Genomic DNA, 23,325 nt, shown 5'->3' with positions numbered 1-23,325 from the left:
GAAAGGGTTATTTTTAGTGTTTGTTTGATTTTTGTTTTGTTTTCTTGCCAGCTCCTAAATATACACTTGAGACAAAGTTATAAGGGCTAAGAATCATATTCTTCTTCTAACAGTGTGGTGGGAGAGCAAATCCAAATAAATATTCCAAGTATAAAATGTCAAGTTCAGTGAAGTTACCTGTGAATTTTTTAGTGTATCACCTTTTCTTTCTAGAGAAAAGTTTGATTTCAACAAGTGTAGGCCGTCTCTTGCAATGCATTTATAATACATCATGTTTTTGTAGTCTAAGTTGTGTAGAATGTCATGCTCAATGGTATTCTGGATGCTCTTCATCACCAACAGTGGGACCTGCAGTTACATGAAAACCTAATTTTTGCTCTCTATTATCAAACATCATTTATCAAATAGTTTATTTCATGCCTATCTCAGTTTTAAAATTTTTAAATTTTATTTTAATCTGGGGAAAGTATGCCCTAATATGTTTATTTTGTTATATGTTTAAATTTTAAAATATGAATAGCTACATATGAGTGCAATAAGATAATCTTATAGGAAGCAAGCATTTTTCTATATTGACATTTCATTTGTAGCTTAGTAGAAGAGAAGACCTAAGAGTTGTCCTTGACAAAATAATGCAGATTTTATCAATCTACAATTTGTAGACAGAAACTTAACTGAAGATAACATAGTTTCTTTCAAAACTGATGAGACAATAGGTAATTCTGATTATAAGAAGTTAATTCATATAAGGTAAACTTTAGAAGGGAACTTTTTAAATGGAACACAAGAAATAAGTATATTTTACTAATACAATTAAAATATGGAGTAAAACTTTTAAAGTTTTTTCAGTTATGTTATCAATATTTTTATGCAATGAATTTTATTTTATCTAACTATAATTTAATCCCAAATGATAAAGAACAAACATTTAGGATACATCAAACTGCTTTGAGGAAATGAATGATAGAAGTAGTGACATGAAACTATCAGGTAATGTAAAATATTGTTATAATTTTTAAAAATAGATTTTACTCTTTAAAGCAATTTTAAGTTTACAGAAAGATTGAATAAAACGTAGTTTCCTATTTCCTAGTCCCTTCACCACCCACAGTTTTTTCTGTTATTAACATATTGCATTTGTGCAGAGCATTTGTTATAATCAGTGAAACAATATAGATATGTTATTACTAAATGCCCTAGTTTACATGAAGGTCCATTTCCCATATTGTATAAGTCTGTAAGACATCTTATATACATCATTATGATATCATATACATTAGATTCATTGCCCTAAAAATCCCATGTGCTCAATCTATTTCTCCCTGACCTCACATATCTTCCCACAGCCCTGGAAACTACTGATCTGTCTCTATAACTACTTATCTATTAGAGTGTTGCCTTTTACACAGTGTTATATAGTAAGAATTGACCAACACTCCCTTAATGTTCCCCTCAGCTTAAGTACATTTTGGACAGATTTCTTTCTGACTGTATACCCCTATCCTTCCTTTTCTTAGAGCATTAACATTATTAGAATACTCCTAATTATTTCTCTGCTGCTTTGAAATGTGTGTACATTTTCTCCCAGCCTCTCGCCAGTTTTGTAACCCCAGGAAATGTCTTTATTAACAATCTGGGAACCATGTCTTTGAAATGTAAGCATGGAAGGAGATAGCAGCCCTATCTTCCTGTGTCAAGGTAGGGACCTAACTTCCATGGCCACCAATTGGCAAACACAGATGGCCTATTATAGAGAAACACTTTTGACCAGGAATAACATTTTCTCAAGAGTAACTAGTGTTTTGCACACATCTTATTGATCTGCCTCCTCTCTGACTTCCTCCAGAATGTTCCCACTAAACAGCCCTGTGCTTAAAAACCCTTCTGACTTATTTCAGTTAGAGTTGAGTTCAAGACTATTCTCTCTTCTACCACAGCAGTCTTGAATAAAATCTTTCCTGCCTGTTTAACTTTAAGCAGTACAAATTTTATATTGACAAAAACATAGTTTTACAGCTGTTAAGACTTTTTTTCCTTCACCTAGCAATATGTGTTTAAGTTTCTTCCATGTCTCTTTGTGACTTGATGAGCTCCTTTTATTATAATATTCCTTTGTATGTACATATCATGATTTGTTCACTCACCTATTGAAAGACATCTTAGTTGTCTCCCAATTTTTAGCAAGTAAGAATAAAGCTTCTATAAACATTCATATGCAGGCTGGGGTTAGCTATTTACCTTCCCCAGATTGACTAGGCTCTGGTAAAGCCCACATTAATTGAATTAAACTTAGGACACCTGGGTGGCTCATCTGTCTTTGGCACAGGGGGTGATCCTGGAGTTCCAGGATCAATTCCTGCATTGGGCTCCCTGTGAGGAGCCTGTTTCTTCTTCTGCCTATGTCTCTGCCTCTCTCTCTGCTTCTCATGAATAAGTAAGTAAAATCTTTAAAAAAAATTGGATTAAACTCTGGCAAAATAGTTTTTCTTGAAGGAAGATCTTTGTTAGGAGAACAAGCACTCTAGACTTTTTTTTTTTTTTTTTTTTCCAAAATGGTTACTTCTCCACTATGCCCCCTGGTAGTATGAGGGGATTTTTCTCTGCTTTTTACCTGAGGATTTGGTGGGGCTTCTAGTAGTAAAACTCACAAAAGTGTGGAGACACCCCTCCTAAAGAAGGACCCCCAGAAGTTCAGTCTTTTAGGCCAGGCAATACTTAGTTTCTAACATTTACTCAATTACCTTATTTAAGTGTTCCTGCCAGTTTCCAGATAGTTTCTGGCCCTGGTGAATTGTGATTCTTTGTATTTATATTTATAATTTATATTTAAAATTTTTCAGGGTAGCAGCTTGTACAGTGGCTTCAATTCTCTGATGAATCTAAAGAGAGTTGATTTTCAATTTGTTCAGCCTTTTACTTGTTGGGAGGAAGGAAGTGATTACTTCCAAGTAACATGGAAGTTACTTGTCTCACCAGAAACTGGAGATCCTAATGATATTTTTTTTAAATAAAAATACTGTAGAAATTACTGAAACTTATCCTCTATCCCTGGTATATATTAACAGATAAATAAGTTTGTACTATAAAATGCTTTTCTGAATGAATAATCAAATTTTTCTTAAGAATACATGACTCAAATAAAAGGAATATTTCTTTCTTTTTTTTTCTAAAGATTTTATTTATTTATTCATGAGAGACACACACAGAGGGAGAGAGAGAGAGGCAGGCAGAGCCACAGGCAGAGGGAGAAGCAAGTTCCATGCAGGGAGCCTGATGTGGGACTCCATCCCGGGTCTCCAGGATCAGGCCCTGGGCTGAAGGTGGCGCTAAACCCCTGTGCCACCCGGGCTGCCCACAAGGAACATTTCTAAACTGAAAATATGCTTTCATAGAACAGGACATGTTATTTATTAATTTACCAAGGAATGAGTTATGAACGTTAGGTCTCTGAGCATGGATTTTTTTTTCCTATAATTTAGGGAAAGAATTTATTTTTTTAATTTTTTAAAGATTTTATTTATTTATTCATGACAGACACAGAAAGAGAGAGGTAGAGACACAGGCAGAGGGAGAAACAGGGAGCCTTACGTGGGATCACACCCTGGGCTGAAGGCAGCGCTAAACCGCTGGGCCACCGGGCCTGCCAGGGAAAGAATTGAGACTACATATTCTGTAAGCTATAGCAAATGGTAAGGATCCACAAATCTACAAGTAGTATTCCCATATGCTATCATTTAAGAGGACAGACTATCTATGAATTTGTTCTATTTTACTACTAAATACTGTTTTAAGAATGACTGCAAAGAGTTAAAATTATTTCCTTTATTTTCTTGATTTTCAGGTCCATTTTTATATTCTTCATTCTCTTTCGAGGTAGTTCAGTCAGCACTTTTACTATTTACAGACCAAGCTAAATATAGAGGGATAAAAAGGTTAACACAGAAAAGCAAAACATTTGGAAGAAAAATAGATGAGACATTTAAATTCATAGCTAAGGCAACTACATGAAGCCCTTGAGTTATATGAATAGGAAAGAGAAAGGAAAAAAAAATAACACCATGAATCACATAAGTACAATATTTTTAAACCCAAATATTTTCTCTAGGGAATAATATGAAGAAAACATATTTATGGTTTTAATAGCTTTTAATCGCACCTATAACTTGATTCATAAAGATTTAAATCATAGTTTTTTGTAGAGTCTACTTGCCTAAGGGGATTAATGGTAGAGAATAGTATGTACTGACACCCTTTTATAGGAATAGACCTACTCTCAAAATGTATTTTGTCTCAGTCAGTTTCTTTTTCTTTGATTATTTATTTTAAGTTTGATCTATTTGAGAAGGGGGTACTGTTATTTAGACTATTTTGGAATTTGCTAATAAGCTTAGTGATAAGAGAACCTTAAATCAAATACTATTTGTGTAGAAGAACAGCTTTGAAAGTTGTCTTGAACATCAAATATTCCCAACTGCATTTTACATTTAAGTTTCACATACAAATCCTGAAATACAAAATTCAAATTCACATTTGCAATACAAATATTAGAAAAACATTTTTTCAGATTATACATTCAACAAGTCTTTTTGCTCTATAATCTGTGTACTTTAGGCAGTAAATAAATAACAAACATAGAATAAATCAGAAATTTTTATTTTCTCTGGCAGATATTATTCAGGGAGTTAGAAAAATTCAGCACCTTAAAGAACTAACCATTTTTCTCCTTGAGTCAGACTGTTTTCCCTTGATCTAAATGTCACGTATGTTGAGAAGAGAATCATTAACTGCCAATTCCTATATAAAAACAAAACAGAAACGATTTAGGGAAATGAGTAGTAAAGGTGCATTATATGTGGTGACTTACTGTTAAATGTTTAGTAGGATAGGATATTTCAAGTCCAGCTAAAAATAAGCCTTTACTAAAACTTCATTTTAGAGCAAACAAGATGGCTAACTTGGCCTACACACCCATGATATCAGAATCATGACTGGACATCATTAGTTAAGTACATCTATCTTCAGATTTGTGTATCTTTCCTTAACGATGCTTGAAGGGATTTATTAACTTGTTGCTTTGTTAATTTGTTAACTTGTTGCAATATGGCTTTGAAGCCACATGGCAAAATCAAATAAAACAAGCAAAGAAACATACCAACACATGATATATTGTTAACCAGAGTTTTGGAATAGATTACATATAATGTGCTTAATAGTAAATCTAAATGGCAGTATTTATATAGAGAGAATAGAATAGTTACTTACATATACAAAAACTCATTAAAAAAAAAGCATGGTTCTCCACCATCTTCTTTACTTGCAGCCTCTTTTAAATATTAATTAGCTTTTGTTACAGCTTTTGCTGTAGTAAACAAAAACAAAAAGACAAAAATCCCAGTGGTTTAAAATAATAAACTTTTATTCCTTAAATTTGTTATATGAGTTTGGCCATGGTTCTACCGGACTTGACTAGGGAATTCTTGGCCACACTAATTAGACCTGATTCATTTCCACAAGTCTTTTCAACCTATTATTATAGCAGAAAACCAACACTCAAGGATGGATTCAGGTAGCAGTGCATAATGAAAGCATTAATGACATATAAAATTATAGCCTAGACATGTCATACATCACATCCATGTGCATGCCATTGGCCAAAACCAATTATGTAACTAGCTCAGAATTAATGGATTGGGGAAATACATTCTTCCTGCAGAAAGACATAGTAGAGGTGAGTAGGGAACTTATAAGTGTAAACAAAGTGTGAGCAAGAATTAGTGCAATCATAGTTTTATGTAAGGCAGGTCTTATTTGGATATTATATTGGTATCATATTATGCAATGTTTTTCTCCTATGAGTTATTCTATTTTATATAAAAATGGGTTGTTGTCTACTAATGTTGGCTATTGTGGTTTTTTATCCAAACAGCAGAGTTCTTAGTCCCTCCTTTTTTCTTTGATTGTGCGTATAAAACTCTTTCTATTCCTGTCTCTACTGTGTTTAGATATACACATGAGCATGTGTCCATACACAGATGCACACATTCATTTAGCACATACAATTCTGGAACATAAGGTAATTGATCTTTTAAAAAAATATCAATAAAAATATTCCTGCCTTTGCACCAGAGAATGATTTTTCTAATTCTCTAATCAGTGTTTCTATGCTGATACTTTCTGTTCTCTCCAAAGCATCCACAGTACTTACAAAGGTTATGTAGTCTATCCTTTTTTTGGGAGGCAGGCAAATAAAACATTATAAGAATATGAAAAGAAAATATCTCTCCAGTGTACAAGTCTCCTTGATTTATCACACTATCTGTAGCATAATGTTAAATATTTCTTTTGCTTCTAATTTCCTGTTTAACTACTTTATAACCATTCTGATTTGTATCCAAAAAAGTGACCAGTTTTTTCTAGGTACAGCATTATCAGAACCAGAGTGTTATGTGGCTAGGTAAGATCCAGGAAAGATTAGTGGGCTGAAAATAAGCATCCATTGGAGAGATCCATGACACTTGGATAGGATGAATTGTTAAAAGATAGAACATTGTGCAGTCAGGTAGAATGGGGGCTTAACCTAGTGTAACATGCACGTTCAGGTTAATGTGACCTCATTAAGTCACATTAACTGTGTATCCTAAGTATGTCACAGACTGCTGAGTTTCATTATACTAGATATTCAAGGTAAATGCCAATGTGCCGGTGTTAAAAACCTTATAAATTTACTATTTTTGCCCAGGGATTGCTTTTTGAGAGAAGACATAAAGCTATTCCATGCACATAACTTTTTATATTTGACCTTTTATGGATCTTTAGCTTATTTGCTTTTTTCACTTTGTAGAAGTATCTAGTATATCTAACTATCCATTCATGTAGTATAAATACGTATCCACATATATGTGTATATGTATATCATTCTTGGTTTTCATTAACATGATACTATATCATGATCTTAGTTATCATCATGTTGTGTATTGATATAAAAACTTACTCCTGCTATGGTCTGAATGTTTGCTCCCCCCCTCCCCCAATCCATATATTGAGTCCTAACACTCAATGTGATGGTATTAGGAGGTCATGTCTTTGAGAGGTGCTTAGGTCATGAGAATGGAACCTTCAAGAATGGGTTTTGTGCTCTTATAAAAAAGACCCCACAGAGCTCCCTTCCAACATGTAAGAACACAGCAAGAAGGCACTGGCTATGAATCAGGAAGAGGGTCCTCACACAACAGTGCTGACACCTGATCTTGGATTTTTCACCTTCTAGAACTTTCTGAAATAAATCTCTGTTGTTTATAAGCTACCAGTCTCTGGTATTTTCTTATAGCAGCCCTAATGGATTAAGACAACCAGCTAAATAACCTTAGGGATAGTGAAATAATTGATGAAATGTAGAAAGTTATTCGGAGGTGAACTGCATTCAATTTCACTAGATAAATAGAAACTATTTATCTTAATACATAGATAATGTGCTTGTGGAGTCTTGCACATTCCATGATAGTGAGCAACAGGATATTGCTTGGCCATTTGCTAATGATTATTTATCTATTAAAAGAAGTAATTATTAAACCAATATTAGATGAGCATGACACAAATACAAGGTTTGAGTCTCTTCATTACCATGAGATAATTTGTTTAAATATCCAAAAACAAGAGACAGAGGGAGAGAATAAAGTGCTTCTAACTCAGTATATCTTTTTTTTTTTTTTTAATTAGAGCCTCATAGTGGTAAAATTGAAAACAAATAAATGTCACATATTTAAAGTGTGCAATTTGATGTTGACATATGTATATATTTGTGAAACTGTCACCACAACCAAGGCGGGAAAAAACATATAATCATCATTCCCACAGGTTTTCTTATGCATCTTTGTAAACTTTCTCCCCATCTCTCCCTGAAACCTTGTCCCTGTCCACAAGCAACCACTGATCTGACCATAGATGGTTTTCATTTTCTAGGAATTTATATAAATGGAATAATTTATTCTCTGGCTTCTTCCACTCCGCATTTTTATTTAGAAATTCATGCATCTACTTGGTATGTCTATATTAATTTGTTTTCATAGCTGAGTTATTTTTCTTTTTATGGTTTATATAAACATTCCCTTGGAATAGATTTCAGTAATTGACTATCACAAAGAAAGTTGCTATAAATCACCACGTATAAGTCTTTGGACAAATGTTTTTATGTCTGTTGGGTAAACAAGTATTATAGGGGTTAGGTGAAACAGTAAGTATACATTTTACTTTTTAAGAAGCTGTCAACTACTTTCCAAAAAAATTACACCATTTTGCATTCCTGCCAATAGTGTTGTCCACATCCTTGACAACACTTGCTATGGGCAGTCTTTTAATTTTAGTTATTCTAACAGATGTTTAGAGATCATCTTCTTTGGTGAATTCTTTCTTCAATTATTATGCCATTTAAGAAAAAATAGGATTTTTTATTGCATTTTGAGTGATCTTTATGGATGCATTCCTTTAATTTCTCTAAGTCTGTGAATTGGTTCTTCCTTTCTTTAATAGTGTTATAAAAAGAGAAGAAATTCTTCATTTTGATGAAGTTTAATTTATCACAGTTTTTTTTCTTTAATGGGTTATGCTTTAGATGTGCTTAACTTATTTTTATAACTGAGAAATCTTTGTCAAAGTTAAGGTCATTAAGATTTTCTTACCTATCTTCCAGAAATGTACAGTTTCAGCTATTATATTTAGGTATATAATACATACCAACTTAATTCTTGTATGTTGTAGAATGCAAGGAAAAAATGCTACTGTTATTATCTTTTGTATTGCTGTCCAGTTGTTTCAGCAGCAGTGGGTTATCTTGGCATCTTTTTTTCAAAATATACTGAACATGTGTGGTGGGTGTATATCAGGATTTATCATTCTCTTCCATTCTTGATAATAGTAATTTCTGTCTTTTTTTTCCCCCTAATTCTGGCTAGATTTGTCTTCATTACATTGATTTTCTCAAATAGTCAAACTTTTATAAATTTTCTATATTCTGTTCCCCTGGTTTCTATTTCATTGCTTTCTGTTCTTCTTTATTACTGCATATTTACTACTTACTTTTCGGTTATTATTACTTTTTGATTTTCTTAATGGACCATTGAATGTTATTGTTTTAAGAACTTTCTAATATTTAGTATAATTGTTTAGTTCTGTAAGCATACCAACAGACACTGCTTTAGCTGCATTCTCAAATTATAATATATTCTATTTAATTTTAATTCAATTAAATAATTGCTCAAAATAATTTATTTTTCTCCTTTTTTATTTTTCCATAAATTAATTAGGCTTATTCTATTTCTTTTCCATACAATAAGGATTTTCCAGACTTCTGTTACTTATTTCTAATATATTTCCATAGTGATCACAGAACATATAGTGTGACTTGAATATTTGTTAAAAAATTATCAAAGTTTGTTGTATTGCCCATATCATGTTATCTTGGTAAATGTTCTGTGTGTACCTGAAAAGAATGTACACTGCTATTTTGTGTGGAATCTCCTTAAATGTTAAAATAATTAGATCAACTTGATGGAAAGTCATCTTCTACATTCTTTTATAATTTCCCTTTCATCATTACATTGACTATGGAGAAGAGATTTGGAATCTGGCTATAAATGTGGGATTAAAAAAATAAATAAATAAATGTGGGATTATCTGTTTTTCTTTGCAGTTCTATCAATTTTTTTTTTTTTACCTCACATGCTATTTCCTTATCTTAAGGAATAAATAATTGTATCTTTATAAAATTACTTTTTAATTCTTTGTAATAATCTTTACTATGGAATCTATTATGTCTGATGTACATATAGTTCCTTTAGATTTCTTTGATTGATATTATTAGTATGTTATACCTTTTCCCAGCTTTTCTTTGAAAATATGTATATTTTTATATTTAAAGAGGATTTCTTTAGGTAATATATAATGAATTTTTTTCCTAGTGTGATTATTCTTGCTTTTTAAATGAGGTATTTACATTGAACATATATATATGTATGTGAAACTTGATTATAGTGTTTTCTTCATGTTTCTTATATATAGGTTTCATTAACCTTCTTATATCAATCAGCTTATAGTTTTCATCAAATTTGAAATGTTAATAGGTATTATTTCTTTACATATTTTTTTCCTCTCCTCTCCTTCAGAGACTCCAATTACATTATAGATTAGACTGCTTGAAATTTTCCTACTGGTGATGGATCTTTATTCTTTATTTCTTAGGCTTATTTTAGCGTTTGGTTTGTTTCTTTTGGGAAATTTCTTAGTGTGGTATTTTCAAATTCACTAATATTTTATTCTTCATTTATATTCTGATCTTAATCCTATCTAGTTTATCATTACTCATTGTCCAGTGTATCTTTTATCTCTTCCTTACATTGCATTATGTTATTTTTTGTGTCCTGATGGTGTGTAACGCATCTATTGAAAATAGAGGGCAGCCCCGGTGGCGCAGCAGTTTATCGCCGCCTGCAACCTGGGGTGTGATCCTGGGGACTCTGGATCGAGTCCCACGTCAGGCTTCCTTCATGGAGCCTGCTTCTCCCTCTGCCTGTGTCTCTGCCTCTGTGTGTGTGTGTGTGTGTGTGTGTGTGTGTGTGTGTGTCTATGAATAAGAAAACAAAGTCTAAAAAAAAAAAAAAAAAGAAAGAAAATAGAAAAAGCTCACATATAGATACTACAAATAAGTAACAGTATCATCAGTATTATTACTAAATGCCATAGTTTCTAAATATATGAAGATGATTACTTCACAAGAGAAGAAACTATTCAAACACAGATTCTTGTTGTTTGACAAGGGAGACTTTCTTTTGTATTCATCTTATGAGAAAATGATGCAAAGAAGAAAAAAAAATCTCTACTTATGTTCTGAATTGTAAAGATTTCAAGAATGAACTCATGTCTACCTAAAAATTTTTGCATTCTATCTGATTATTCTTAATATTATAAATTGAAATATTTCAGACTAAGTTTTTTTCTTGGTATTTGTACCTTTCACTCACTGCCTTATAAAACATTAACTCTTAATTATCTTAAGACCTGAGAAAATTAAAGACTTCTCAATTATCATAGCCATTAAATAATTTAAATAACAAGGGATCCCTGGGTGGCTCAGTGGCTTAGCGCCTGCCTTCCGCCCAAGGTGTGATCCTGGAATCCCTGGATGGAGACCCCCATCAGACTTTCTGTATGGAGCCTGTTTCTCCCTCTGCCTGTGTCTCTGCCTCTCTCTCTCTCTCTCTGTCTCAAATAAATAAATAAATAAATAAATAAATAAATAAATAAATAAAATAATTTAAGTAATAAGTTTTAAAACTCAAATTGATAGCAGTTGGGATTTTTGCTCCACAATATTTGAGTAAGAAAAAAGAACCACTTGGGAAATGAAACTCACCATATGCTTTGAGAAGCTCTCCAATTCAGAATGTTTACAAATATAGAACAAACAGATTTTCTGGAAAATCTTTCTTTTCCAAAGTAATAATGAACATGCAGGGAATCTTACACATATCAGAAACGTGCAAATATTACATTTTTAAAAGAGATGTATTGGTAACGAATGTGACTTTTGATTTACACTGCTAACTCTGGTAATTCAGAGCTTGTGCTGTTAGAATCCACATTTGGCACAGAGATGACAAAGCCTAGTGTACGTGAAAAATGGTAGGTTGAATCAGAGACAAATAAAATAGGAACCTCTAAAAGATGAAGGCAACAAATCTGGAAGTTATAGTTGGTAAGGGTACTTGCTTGTCTTGATCTTAGAAAGGAGTGGAGACTATGGGGGAAAAAAAAAGATCTCTGAGCATTCCTACCTCTAAAATTATCCTTCTGTGAGACAAAAATACCAGGCTTCAAATTACTCACATATGTATAATTATAAGAATGCCAAATCTGATGTTTTATTTTAATAAGTGTGTGTTGTTAGTGCCCATAGTGTCATTCATGTTGAGAGATTTTGAAATGCTTCTAGAGGAATGAACCTTATATATAAAAAACGAATTATTTCTACTACTCAAGATAAACAATTTTGAGTTCACAATACAAGAAAAAAAAGGGGACAATCCAACCAAACACAAAAATACAATCCATAAATACAAAATTGAGCAGTAGAAAGAGAAAATGCTGAAATCAGTAGAAAGAGAAAATGCTGAAATAATTTGGTTCAGAGTATAGCTATTCATGTTTAATGTAATTAGAGACATATAGAATGATGTCAAAGTACTTTAAAAGGTCAACATTTTTTCAGAAAAGATATATGGAGTTTTTTAAACAATGGGATTGAAAAATAGATAATTGGCATTAGAAATTTAATTAATGGCTTAATTAATATCAAATAGAAATCAAGAGAGAAGTGGAAGATTATCCTGAAAAGAAGTAGTCAAGATGAAGGACATGAATGTAAAAGAAAGGAAATTGTGAAGGAGAATTTATCAGGCACAGGTCTGGAAAAGAAGCTGACCTAAGCAGTTTTGGAGAATAGTGCTTTGACTGGCAATTGTAATGTGAAAGCCAAAAAGAATTGTTAGTATGTTTTACATATGAACATGGGTTAGCCTTTCTGAAACTACTTGAGTTGTATATAGGGTTGAACAAACAAGTAAATGAATTGCAGATGATAGTCAAGTTTTTCAGTCTCAGAGAAAGAAATTAGAAATAGAAATAGAAAGGAAAAGGCTCAAATGAAGCTTGTGGTGAATTACAGTTGGAGATACACATGTACACATAGCAATATATATGTATCCACATAAATATAATTCTTTCTCTAACCATAGCTAGCTAGCTAGCTATCTACCTATCATCTATCATTCTATCTAGACTATCTATGAGTTCATATCAGCAACTCTAATTTCAATATAACGTTGAAGGAATTTATTGTTTGTATTCTGTTTGTTTTTCCTATTTTCCTTTTTTTTCATATTTCTAAAGCCTTTCTCTGACAGTGAGAAAACTGATTCCCATTATCTCCAATATATTTATTTATTTGTTAAATTACTTTATACGTACTAACCATGCTAGTCATATTCTTGATTTCTGGCTCCACCGTTGATTTCTTGATGCCTCTTCTATGGCCCTACTATTGGTTTGACTTCTGGTCATACTGCCATGTACAAGGGTGGAGAGCAAAAGGACAGTAAGGAAAGAAATGGATGGGGAAGCAGGAAAGCATCTCTGCTATATCTATCTATTATCTATCTATCTATCTATCTATCTATCTATCTATCTATCTATCTATCTAGCATTTCCTATATAGCAATATCTATATCAGTTGCTATACTGGTAATTTTTTTTAAAGCATTTTATTTTTCTAAGTCATACAATCTGTTCTGGCCCTGTATTAATATGTCTGGCAGAAACTTAAGCTTCATTAAAATTGGAAGATTTTTCTTGTTTTCCATAAAAAGTGAAATGTCCCAAGGAATCTTACGTAGTTTGAAAAATGCAGACAATATTCTGTCTCTTTAGTCTATACTGGTTTTGATGAAATGGCCTCTACATAAACATATTTAGTCTTTTGAAGGCAGAGGGCTTTACTTTTCTTCTTTTGAATTGGAAACACAGGAGTCATGCTAGTACTGAGTTCAAGTGTTTTCAAGTATTTCAGGTCCATGGATGAACTGTGCTATCAATTCATTTAAGATTCTACTGAAGGGAGCCTATAAATTCCTATTTTCTTCCTCATTACTAGAAGCTTTCAAAAACCTTTCTCGTTATCATATATCTTTTGCTTCTTTGAGGACTTTCTTAATATCAACTGATCATTACTTTTCCACTATAAATCAACAAATTCCAAAATAAAGTTTAGATGGGAATTTTTTTCTAGGATCCTTGAAACCTTTAATTCAAGCTCGTAGTAAGAGTAACGCAACATTAACCATTCATGGAAGTGAAATTTTAGAAAGAATTGACAATTTGCTTGAGATCAGAAATCATTAAGTGTTCTAAAACACATTTATATTTTACAGAATGATGCAAATCAATATCTAAATAAATTTTCTAGAATTATTTTACATGTATCTCTTACTGTTTTTTTTTTTTTTTTTTTTTTAGGGAAGTGAATATTAGTGAATATTAGCGACAGTCCAGATATTATAGGTGGTTCTTTATGTTTGGGGCAGAAGAATCACTAAGTGGTAAATGCTGTTTGCTATATAAGGCTGACAAGTTTGCCATAATAGCAAGGTATAAGGACCAGGTATTTGTTTAAAAATACCTGAAATTACTGAAAATATGCCAAAGATGTAATAGCAGATAGGAGCAGTGAATGGAGTTTAAAAAGTAGAAAGCTGTCATTAATAAAATCTTAGTAATTCCACCTGAGATTCACTCATTTTACATTTAACTCTAGACTTTAATTTCTATTTGAAAAAGAATTTCTTTCTGAAATAATTTTTAAAATAATTTTTAAAATTTACAAAACCACTGTCTTAGAAGCATTCCAAAATGATGGGAAATTCTATTTGTATGCTATGCAGGTAATGAAGACCCTTTAATAATAAAATATGATAATTTACGTGAGTTCTCTATATTAGTAAAATAATTAGCTTTTGTGTATTTTTGCATATACTTAACTATTTTTAAATTATTAATATATATTTTGAAATGAATAACAGGATTTGATATCTTATGGACTCGATTATTTTAGCACATTTAAAAATATAACCTTGTTTTTTGTGTGACCATTGAGACAGATTTTGAGGAAAAATGATGAACCAGATGCATTTACAGTTAGCTATTCACCCCTAAAAGTGCACTTTTAAAGTCTCCTATGTATAAGCAAGCAATAAGATGGTATGTGCTTGAAAGTAAAATGGATTTTTAAATATAGTGTTTTTTAGGATTGAAATTTGATTGCAGATGCACCAAACTGATCATATATACAGTGAAATCATATATAAAGTTTCCTATTTTCAATTAATCCCCAGGATTTCTGATAATACCCATATATATAATTCTACTTAATTAAATATTATGTATGGAAAAATTCAAAAATTAAAAATATTGTGTATGGAATGGTGACTTCATTTTATTTTTACTTTGATTAATATTTCAAGGTTTAAAAGGAGTTCCTGGACTTCAAGTTATAATAAAATGCCTAAATTGTCTGAAATAAATTAACATATTAAGGCCTTTTGTAAGCCACTGCAACTTATATATACTAAATATATTTTTTTAGCAAATAAAAAAATGTTTTTAGATCACTGAAATATTATCTCTTAGCTACTGTGTTGTACACAATAAGGTGTTTCAAACTCATTTTATTCTTTTCCTGACACTGAACTTGAATTAGTCATTTCTCTAAAAGCTCTGGGTTTTGTTTTATTTTTTAAACAGGATGGTATTTGTTAACTAAGTTCTAGGCTGTAGGTGTGATAATCCAATTTGCAGGCCCTCTAATACTGGACAGGAGCTATACACATATTGTTATATAAATTCATACTGTTACTTCCAATTCTAATCCAAAATTAATCAGGTTTCATTTAGTTTTTACTTTCCACAGGTTTACTTCCCTTGTCTGACCGTGAGAAACTTGGTTCCAATTATCCTTAAAGTATTTAGGACTGTCATGACAAAATACCACAGGCTGGGTGGCTTAAACAACAGAATTTTTTTTTTTTTTTTCCCACAGCTATGAGGGCTGAAAGTCTGAGATCAAGGCGTTGTCTGGGCTGATTTCTTCTAAGGGCCATGGAGAAGGATCGGCTTCAGACCTTTTTCCTTGGCTTATGGTTGGCTGTCTTCTCCCTGAGTCTTCACCTTGTCTCCTCTCTTTGTATGTGTGCATCCAAATTTCTTCTTATGACATTAGTTATATTAGAATAAGGCCCACCCAAATGACTTCATTTTAAGTGAATCACCTCTCTAAAGACCCTATTGCTACATTTTGAGGTACTGGAATTTTCTGACTTTAACATATTAATTAGGGGGGCATATAGTTCAGCCCATAACATCCCCTAAGTGTAGCCAATTTCTCATTGCCATCCCTACCCCCTTTTCTATCTGGCAACCCTCTTAACCTTCCTTGAACTGACAGCTCCTGCTGGAACGCTATCCCACCTCATGGACACCTTCACTTTGAGTATGCCCTGACCTCTTTACAGACCAGCCTTTAACCTGTAGACTTGCAAATTGTCTGAGCTCTGACATTCTGTGCTAGGCTGCATCTTGTTTTGGATCCCTTCTTTATCCCACTTCAGGCCTAGCCTCTAGTATATTAACTCTTAGATCCTTTCAGATTTGACACCTATGCAAGATAATTCTTTAAGTATTGCCAAAGAAATCCAAAGGTTGACTAGCAATACCTTTTTACTATTGAACTGCTGAAGTCATCCAAATATCCCTGATTTCTCACCATAATCAAGAAGTGAGTATCCAAAGTATAGTCTCCAAAAAGACAATTCTCTTTGTCTCAAGTCAGATGTGTTAATGGGAAAAAAAAATGCATATTATAGCCCCTCCCAGATTTTCAAGCCAGAGGCTGCCAAATGAAGTAGCTGATCAAGGAGAAATTATCTACTGTCAAGTCAGGTTTTCCTTGCTATTTCTGTCCCTTAGAAAATCGTTTGACCTTGGGTCATATTTTTACTACACGCCCCTACACTACAAAATCTTTTTTTTTTTTAAAGATTTTTTTATTTATGATAGACAGAGAGAGAGGGAGAGAGAGAGGGAGGCAGAGACACAGGAGGAAGGAGAAGCAGGCTCCATGCCGGGAGCCTGACGCGGGACTCAATCCCGGGACTCCAGGATCGCACCCTGGGCCAAAGGCAGGCGCTAAACCGCTGAGCCACCCAGGGGTCCCCACCTACACTAAAAAATCTTGAATGAATAATTCTACTTTTTGGTTTTTATCCTTCCCTTTTCCAAATAAGATATTTTATTGTAATTGTCAGGTTATCTATTGAATGAGATAAGGTTTCTTAGTTCTGAGAATGCTTCCACAGAGAGGCCATCTGACTATAAATGAGATGGTATAGAAACCAAAGAATTTGAATGGCCAGTGAAAAATATTCTGCTGTCAAGTAAGTAAACCATGAAGCCTCCATGACCTATTGACTCTTGATTATATATTTGTTTCTTTATTTTACCTTGATATTTATATTATTAACTGATTCCAGATATCTTGGCAATATTGTAATCTTTAGTAAAATATAGCCATAAGTGAATAGAACTCACAGAAATAATATAGCTTGTCAGCTGCTTTTAGTACCTTCCTCCTTTAAAAAATTTTTAACATTATTTAATGAAATATAACACATAATAATATACAAAATCCTTAATAATATAATTTACCAGTTTTTCCTATCTTTTGACACACTGTGGTATAACTTTGCATTTTTTGGATATTATATGGAGAAGCATGCTGGTGTATACTCTGGTGTCTGAATATATTCAGCCTAACAAATATTTATGATACCTATGCATGTGATTGTATTCATTTGTAGTTCACTCATTTTTATTATAGAATTGCATCAGAATTTTTTATGTGTGGTGGATATTTGATTTGGATGCAATTAGGCTTTAACAGATAATGTTACTTTGTTCATATCTTCTGGTATAAACAGACCATGTTCTACTGGGAATGTACTGCAGAAGAAGTAACTGGATGAGAACATGTGCATATTTTCAACTTTTCTTTTCAATGAGACGTATTAAAACTTTTTGTTTGTTTTTCTAGGTAAAGAATCTCTGGAAAAAATCCTGAAAAGCACAGTATAATAGTGAAGAGCTCATTAAGATCACTCCTTTGGACTCTTAGTATATCGGATTGTGGGTATGTTTACATAGGCATACTGCAGGTGGTATGGGCAAGAAATAAGTTCTGAAGCAGGATGATGTGAATATATATTGTAGTAGTGGATATATACTGTAGTAGTAGTAGTGGCACTTGGCTATTTAAGCCATCTTTAGTTTTATAATTTTCACTTCAGTAAACTTAAGCTGCTACTGTCCACAAGACACAAAAAATGAAAAATATTTGTCAATTTTTAAATTTAAAGAGCTAGGCTTTTGATCCCTTGATTCATTTTCATGTCCTTTTATAGGTGACACTGAACCTAAGAGGTAAATTATGAATCTTGCAGGATAACATAGGGTTTAAATCACTTCAATTTCTGTGTCCTTTTAAATGAATTTGTATGACTTTTAGAATATATTTCATGTTGTATTGAAATGGCAACTGGGATGAGTATCTAAAATGAAAAAGTGCAATCTAGGAAACCAAATTAAATGATAAAAATTAATATACTTCAATACCATTGGCCAACATTTTTCAAGGTCTAAGATCAGAAAAAAATACGAAAAATTCCCCTTTTGTCTCATAAATCTTTGCAAAATACTGATTTTATGTAAATAGTGACAGAAAATTAAATAAATTAACTTATGACTATGATTTATTTAACTCATTCACTAGTGATTTGTATGGACAGGATATTCTCATTGATGCAAGGTACTATGTTAAAATACATACCATAAAATTAAAATTCATTAGCAGAGACTGCACCAAGATTATTTAGTCTTTAAAAGGAAACTTATCACTTGCATGGAATCAATATTTAACTTGAGATATGTTGTCATTGAATTGCCCTGTGCTAATTTTTCAAAAATTGATTTAGGTCTTTATTTTGTATCCTCATGTAAAAGAGAAGCTATAAATAAAATGAATCAGGTGCTATTATATTGCACATATGTTTTAAACACTTAGGAACTTTTGAAACCTATATACTCACTCCTATACCTCCAGTTGTCAAAAGGCCAGATGGAATATTTGAAAGATAGAAGACATATCTATGCATTCTAAGACCACTTAGCATTTTTGAAAATGTAACTATATTTGGAGTAATGATAAACAATAAAGTAAAGGGGAAAGAATTTGATATAGAGTCAGTATTCAGTACATTTTATTGAATGAATAATCTAGAATTAAGAAAACCTTTGTTCTAACTACTCTTATCTCACTTGTCTTGAGGCCATGGATACTATGTTCTAATATTTCGGTGCCATAATGTCCAAATTTCCAGAATAAGATTTTGATCTTTTTGTTTATGAAAAATCTACCAATAGATCCTGACATATTTTGGACATTATTTTTAGTCTCAAGATTGCCATTGCTTCAGTTTTTCTACACATTCATTTAAAAATATTAATTATACATTTATTATATGCAAAACTTAGTGAAATTTTCAAAATATGCAACGTTTGAAAAAGACAACTTCTTGCCTCTAGCAGCACATGGTCTGTCAAAGGAGATCAACAGAAGTTCAAGAAATTTACATACAATTATATTATACAGGCATATTGAGCAAATATAGATTATGAAATCCATGAACATCGAATATCTGTGTTAAATATCTTAGTATCTTCCTTGATAATAAAACTAGTGCATGCATATGCATTGACCAAAATGGAATATCATGTTGCACAGAGCTTGACACAGAGTAAGAAGGTGGTGATTTTTTTTTTGAAAGAATAAAGTTTAGTTAACATTTATTTTATTATTACCATGTTCACATCTATTTTAAGAGATTTTATACATATTAATTGATTTTATTCCTCCAACATTCTTTTTTTTAATTTTTTTTTAAATTTATTTATGATAGTCACACAGAGAGAGAGAGAGAGAGAGGCAGAGACACAGGCAGAGGGAGAAGCAGGCTCCATGCACTGGGAGCCCGACGTGGGATTTGATCCTGGGTCTCCAGGATCGCGCCCTGGGCCAAAGGCAGGCGCCAAACCGCTGCACCACCCAGGGATCCCTTCCTCCAACATTCTTATGAAACTCTTTACACTTTGCAGTTGATGAAGCTGATTCATATGGATAATAAGCTTTGCATTTAGTAAGTGGAAAATGAATAAAAATGAATTGAATTAGTTATATAATGTGATATTTAAAAAGCACTCAAAACTTGGAATGTTCAAACAACCATCACTGGGGAAGATCCTGAGCTAACCTCCTCCAACAGGTACAACTAGATAAACCCCCATCAGTGTAAGTAACCCAGGAAATGACTTGAATAATGGCAAAACAGACTCTCCACAGCTAAATTTAGAGAAGAGGCCACACTACAGAAGGTAGGAAGGGTAGAGATGTGGTCTGGAGCTAAAGAGACCCACGAGACTGTCTGCAAGATGGAGAGAAGTCTCCAGTGCAGAAACAGACACTCACACCAGCACCATAGACCTGGGGAGCCCGCAGAGGGAAGACAAATCCTTGTAACATTTGGCCCTTGAAGTCCAAAGGGGCCTAATTTTGAGAGTTCTTACAATGATTGGGGCTTAATATGTGGAACTTTAAAAACCAATAGGCTTGCCTCTGGGAAAGCCAGAAGAGCAATAGGAAGCTGAGTCCTCACCTTCCAAACAAGAGCTAAAGGAATTCATGATGACTAAACCGACCCTACAAAGAATGTAAAAGGAGACTGAGTAGAAAGGAAAGACTCCGAATAGGTGTAAGAATAGTAAGAAACACGAAAGTGGGAAAATTAAGTAACCTATAAAATCATTCAAGGGATTCACAAAATAAAAAAGGATGTAAAATATTACACCATATACCTAAAATGTAAGTGGGGAAGAGAAGAATGGTTTCAAATTGAAGTGACCATCAACAATGTAGACTGTTTTTACAAAAACAAAAACAAAAACAAAAAAATGCCAGGGTAGCAATATGTATAAAAAGCAAATAGACTTTAAAACAAAGACTAACAGGAGACAAAGACATATTATCATAAAGGGAACAACTCAACAAGAAGATATTATAATTGTAAATATTTTATGCACCCAACTATATAAAAAGTAGTTAATAACAAACTTAAAGGAACTAATCCATAGTAATAAAATAATAGCAGGTGACTTCAAGCCCAAGTTACAACAGTGGATAGATCTTCCAAACATAAAATCAATAAAGAACAAGTAACTTTGAATAACACATTGGACCAAATGGATCTAACAGATATATTCAGAACATTCCATCTTAAAATAACATGTTACAGACTCTTTTTAAGGGCACATGGAACATAATCCAGAATATATCACATATTAATCCATAAAACAAGCTTCAATAAATTCAAAAATTAAAGTCATATTGCATATCTTTTTTTTTTAAGATTTTATTTATTTATTCATGAGAGACACACAGAGAGAGAGAGAGAGGCAGAGACACAGGCAGAGGGAGAAGCAGGCTCCATGCAGGGAGCCCGACGTGGGACTCGATCCCAGGGCTCCAGGATCATGCCCTGAGCCGAAGTCAGGCGCTAACCACTGAGCAACCCAGGGATCTCCCTGTATATCTTTTCTGACATAACACTATGAAACTAGAAATCCACCATAGGAAACAAATCTGTAAAAAATACAAATACATGGTTTTTTAACATACAAGATTAAACAACTTGCTACTAAACAAAATCATCTATCAAAAAATCAAAGAAGAAATTTTAAAAATACATGGAGACAAATGAAAGTGAATACAAAATGGCTCCAAATCTTTAGGATGCAACAAAAGCTTTTCCAAGAGGAAAGTTTATAGCAATACAGACCTAACTCAAGAAACAAGAAAAATCTCAAATAAACAACCTAACCTCATACCTAAAAGAGCTAGAAAAGGAAGAACAAGCATAACCCAAACCATGAGAAGAAAGGAAGTAAAAAAGATTAAAGCAGTAGTTAATAAAATAGATGAAACAACAACAGTAAAAAAGCTAAACAAAAAAAAGTAGAACAGATCAATGAAACTAGGAGCTCGTTCTTTGAAAAGATTAACAAAATTGATAAAACATTAGCAATAGAGAGAGAGAGAGATTGAGAGAGAGAGAGAGAGATGGAGGGCTCAAGCAAATCAGAAAGAAAAGGGGACAAATAACAAATGACACCACAGAAATAGAAAGGACTGTAAGAGAACATCATGAAAAATTATGCCAACAAACTGGACAACCTAGAAGAAATAAATAAATTCCTAGTAACATATAACCTCCTAAAACTGAAATAGGAAAAATAGAAAATTTGAACATGCCAAATTACTAGCAATAAAATTGAATCAGTAGTCAAAAAACAAAAGTCTAGGACCAGACAGCTTCACAGGTGAATTTTACCAAACATTTAAAAAAGAGTTAATACCTGTTCTCAAACTATTCCAAAATATAGAAAAGGAAGGAAAGTTTCCAAATTCATTCTGAGGCCAGAATTACCCTGATACCAGATAAAGACACTACAAAGAGAGAGAGAGAGAGAGAGAGAGAGAGAGAGAGAACTATAGGTCAGCATCTCTGATGAATGAACATAGATGCAAATATCTTCGTCAAAATATTAGCAAACAAAATCCAACAATACATTAAAAAATCATTCAGCACAATCAAGTAGGATTTATTCATGAGATGCAAGAGTGGTTCAAATATTGAATTTGCAAATCAATACACATGATACATCACATAAGAAAAGACAAAAGCAGTATGATCATTTCAATTCAGGTAGAAAAAGCATCTGACAAAGTAAACATCCATTTTTATAAAAGGATAGGTTTTGAGGGCATGTACCTCCACATTATAAAGGCCATATATGAAAAACCCACAGCTAATGTCATATTCAATGGTGAAAAACTGAGACAGCTGTTCTCCTAAAATAAGGAACAAGACAAAGATATGCACTCTCACCACTATTATTCTGGAAGTTCTAGTCACAGCAACCAGACAAGAAAAGGAAATAAAAGGAATCCAAATTGGCAAGGAAGAAGTAAAATTTTCACTATTTGAGGTGACATGATACTATATATAGAAAACCTTAAAGATCCCTTCGAGGTGTCTAGCTGTCTCAGTGTAGAACATGGGACTCTTGATCTCAGGTTATGAGTTGTAGCTCCAAGAAGAGATTATGTAAAAAAAAATAAATAAATAAAAGATTTCTCCAAAAAACTACTGACTGATAAATTAATTCAATAAGGTTATAAGGTAGAAAATCAATATACAGAATTCCATTGCTTTTCTGTAAATTAATAACGAAGTAGGAGAAAGAGAAATTAAGAAAACAATCCCATTTATAATTGCACCAAAAATAATAAAATACCTAAGAGTAAACCTAACCAAGGAGGTGAAAGAACTGTACTCTGAAAACTATAAAATACTTATGAAAGGAACTGAAAAAATTGTAATTCCAGTATTATAGTTTACATTTAGTGTTATATTAATTTGAGGTTACACTATAGTGATTCAACACATTATTCAGTGCTCATCATGGTAAGTGTCCTCTTAATCCCCTTTACCTATTTCTGCACCCACCTCCTCTATGGTAACCATATGTTTGTTCTCTATAGTTAAGAGTCTACCCTTG

Source organism: Canis aureus, chromosome 17 (genome assembly GCF_053574225.1).
Source record: "Canis aureus isolate CA01 chromosome 17, VMU_Caureus_v.1.0, whole genome shotgun sequence".
In the NCBI taxonomy this organism is placed as follows: Eukaryota; Metazoa; Chordata; class Mammalia; order Carnivora; family Canidae; genus Canis; species Canis aureus.
Note: the sequence above shows the minus strand (reverse complement) of the source record.